Below are 4,601 nucleotides of genomic sequence, written 5' to 3'. Positions count from 1 at the left end.
CTTTGGAAGGCTACAAAAACTGCAGGTTTCACTAAGTCAAATCTAAGACCTATTGACCGCCCACTATGCAACTTTTTCCGCCATTTTTGTCACTTTTATAATTTCTTTTCGTCGTTTTTGTCACTTTTTTTCGTCATTTTTGTCACTTTTCTACTGCGCTTTTTGACGTTTTTAAGCTTTTTCCGTCATTTTTGTGATGTGTGTGTGTGTGTGTGTGGGGGGGTACATGATAAACGTGTCAGCTTGAAGCTCACACGCTTGATTTTACTGTACATCAGCTCATGTTCAAACGGTGTCTGTGTGATGACGAGAGCACTGACACATCAAACACATCTCCAGAACCAGCTGTCAGTCTCGCAGCAGAAATATCTCAACCATCAGTCAGACTCAAAGCCAACAGAGTAGCGCACACACACACACACACACACACACACACACACACACACACACACACACACACACACACACACACACACACACACACACACACACACACACACACACACACACACACACACACACACACACACACACACACACACACACACACACACACACGTACGTTTCATCCAGGGCTGGACTGGGACAAAAAAATCAGCCCGGGCATTTTTGGCCCGGGCGGCCCACACCCACCTTGATTGGTCAGACACATTCCCTGCAGACAGTCCTCTTAAAATATGCATTCTCTGATATGAGTTGCCTATTGTTCAGCGTTCATGTGATCGTTTTGGATCCTTCAAGAGGGATCTCAAGACTTATCTGTTGATATTACACTTAAATAATTAATTCATTCTTAGAATTATGATTTGTATATTTATGGTATTTTTATATATATTTTTATTATTGATAGTTGATATTGTATTGTCATTATTGTTATTATTACTATTTTGCTTAATATTGGCTTAGCAACGTTAAATTTAATTTTAACTATTGTATGATTCATATTTTGTCGCTTTGGACAAAAGGGTCTGCTAAATACCATAACCCTTCTCAAAAGCTACAATAAAGCTGAGAGTAGTATATGCCCTGGAAAAGAGCACCAATACAAGAGAAGCTAGAGATTTGATTGGGTAAGGCCAGTGCCAATAAAGAAAATTAACCAATGGGCCGCTGTGGATTCTTTATGGGCCTGCCCGGCCCAAAACTTAAAAAAGGCCTATTTATATCGGCGATTCGGCCCACCGGGAAAATGCCCGGTATGCCAGATGGCCAGTCCAGCCCTGGTTTCATCCCAACAAAAGACGGAGAAGTTTTGCAGCCGAGCAGGTAGGAAAGCACGCTGACATGGTGTATTATTGACCATCTCAGCGATAACCAGGCTCGGGTTTTTCCCTCTTTCATTCTCGAAAAAAAATTTAAATAAAACATCCACAAAAGCCTTGTTTAACCCTTGTGTTGTCTTCCCGTCGACCGTGCAACTTTTTGTTTTTCTGGGTCGAAATTTCAACATTTAGTTGTTCTTTTTCTACACTTTTTGTCGATTTAATTCAAATTTTTTTGTCACTTTTTGGGCCTTTTTTAAATTATGTTACTGTCAATTTCTTTTACACGTTTTTTGTCGCTTTTTCAGATTTAGTATTGTCACCTTTGATGATGTTTTTGATGGGGGGTTTTTTTGTCACTTTTTCCAATTTTTTGGGTCACTTTTTTCAGTGTTAAAAAAAATAAATGTTTTTCTTGATTTGTTTTCTGTGTTTTTTTTAGCTTTTTCCAACATTTGTCACTTTTTTCAAAGTTTGTTTGTCACAGTGCTGATATAGAAAGTTTTTGTAAACGGGTAAAATATGACCCCGAGGACAACAGGAGGATTAAAAAAGATCTGTGTCTAAATGATAACACAAAAATCCCAACTGATGCAGAGAGCACGACAAACCAACATGACCCATGCCGTGTCTGCCATTGCAGTCCCATTTTCCAGTCTTAACCACTGTCAGAGTTACAAACACATTTTCCGATGCAGGCAAAATGTACATCCCTTCCGACTGCACCTTGGAAGAAAAAGAAAAGAAAATGTGGCTCTTTGTAGTTTGGCTTATTTGAAGCTAATGTGCTTGCACTTGGTTCTTGCTGTCCAGAGTTTATAACTTCAAGTTTGGTATTTGAGGCTGAGGTACGTAACAAAGCGACAGCATTCGAGGCTGAGGTTCCAAAGTTTGTATCTTCAAGTTTGAAAGCTCTTAATTGGAAGTCGCTTTGGATAAAAACTTCAGCTAAATCACATTTAATGTCTCCAAAAAAAGGTACATTTTCTGTGACCTGAAACGCAGTCTGTTTGGACGAAATACCAAACACAGAAAAAGCAACATTTAAGCAACGTGTATCTGTGTATGAGTGTGTGTGCCAGGCCTGAAATTGGATCATTTCATTTGCAAATGTCCTGTGGAGTTTTTTTCTTGTAATCAAACAAGCAGTTACCGTATATTTCCATCCAGTCAGCCGAAATGATCCCGTTAAAGGAACTAAATAGATCAAACAGTAAACCTCACACATGCAGTTTTTTTTTTTTTTTTTTTTTTTAGATTTACTGCAGGGCCGTTGCTCTGGATTTCATCACTTCGTCAGGTGTTCTTACTATTTCGTCCACCGCACTGGGAGACATATATTTGAACACACACACACACACACACACACACACACACACACACACACACACACACACACACACACACACACACACACACACACACACACACACACACACACACACACACACACACACACACACACACGGGTGCATTAGAGTCTTTTTACCACAGCAATCATTTCAAATATGGGCGCAACTAACGGTTATTTTCAATGTTGATTAAAGTGTGGATTACTTTCTGGATTAATGGAGGAGTTCCTTGTCAGAAAACGGTGAAAAATATGGATCAGTGTTTTCCCAAAAAGCCCAAGATGACATCCTCAAAATGTCATGTTTTGTCCACAACTCAAAGATATTCAGTTTACTGTCAGAGGAGAGAAGACACTAGAAAATATTCACATTTAACAAGCTGACATCACACAAGTTTGACTTTTTTTTTCCATAAAAAAGGACTCACCGATGGAAATGAATGTGCGTTTGTGTTGTACAATCTGCCCACGTCTCACACAAACGCACACGCGGTCGCCACGGCAGCACAGCGTCGTCCCCGGCGACGATCTCGCTAATTGCCGTTGGGTTTGAGATGACCTTCGGTTGATTTACATCCTGAAACACACACACACACACACACACGATAAACTCATGAACATTTTTGACTCTAACCACACAGCAGATTAACACATGCACACAAAACGTATTATGAAGTGAAAACGAGGCGTTCAATCTCTCTCTCACACACACACACCCATATAGACACACAAACACACACACATATAGACACACACACACACATAGACAGAGACACACACACAAACACACACACATATAGACACACACGCATAGACAGAGACATAGACACACAGACAGACAGACATACACACCCACACATAGACACACACACACACACACACCTGAAACCGAAGATGCTAATTGGTGGTTTCCGTCCATCACAGAGAGGCGAGGCGAGAGGCATTATGGCCGACCTAAACAAAGACCATCAGCATCATTAATGTGACCTTTGACCTGACATGAGAGAGAGTATCTTGCATGAGGTTCAATCTCTCTCTCTCTCTTTCTCTCTCACACACACACACACACACACACACACACACACACAGACAGAGAGACACACAAAGACACACACACATAGAAGATGCTAATTGGTGGTGTCCATCCATCACAGAGCGGCGAGGCGAGAGGCATTATGGCCGACACTAACCTAAACAAAGTCCACCAGCATCATTAATGTGACCTTTGACCTGACATGAGAGAGTATCTTGCATGAGCAAAGGGTGGCTACTTTGAAGAATCTAAAATATAAGACATGTTTTCAGTTATTTCACACTTTTTTGTTAAGTACATAATTCCATTTGTGTTCATTCATAGTTTTGATGCCTTCAGTGAGAATCTACAATGTAAATAGTCATGAAAATAAAAAGGAAACGCATTGAATGAGAAGGTGTATCCAAACTTTTGGCCTGTACTGTATATATAGAGGATTACTCCTTTGCTGCATGTAATTCTCTCTCTCTCTCTCTCTAATAAAGGCCTAAAAATGTCCACAAAAAAAGCAATAGTAATCTTAAAGAAATAGGCATATGCTTTTATTTTTTTTAATTAAGTGCTGTACAACCAGCAGGAGACAAGTTATAATTGAGTTAAGTTTGGAGACACTACCTTTATTTAATCATTAAATTAATAAATATTTTAGTTGCATCTCTTTTTCGGGGTTGTAGTTTGTAGACTGTCCCTAAGCACTCGTCTTACAGCCGTCTCACCGCCGGAACTAAACAGAGGTGTGAATTAGCACAACTTTCAAGCATTTCTTTCACATCTACTGCAGCCATATTCACTGTGTTCACTCGGTAGGAATCAGTTCACATGGGTAGGCACTTGTAATGACATTTTGAACATGTTGAAGTGCTCATATTATGCTCATTTTCAGGTTCATAATTGTATTTTAAGGTTGTACCAGAATAGGTTTACATGGTTTAATTTTCAAAAAACACCATATTTT

The sequence above is a fragment of the Perca flavescens genome, chromosome 19, assembly GCF_004354835.1.
Source record: "Perca flavescens isolate YP-PL-M2 chromosome 19, PFLA_1.0, whole genome shotgun sequence".
Taxonomy (NCBI): Eukaryota; Metazoa; Chordata; class Actinopteri; order Perciformes; family Percidae; genus Perca; species Perca flavescens.
Note: the sequence above shows the minus strand (reverse complement) of the source record.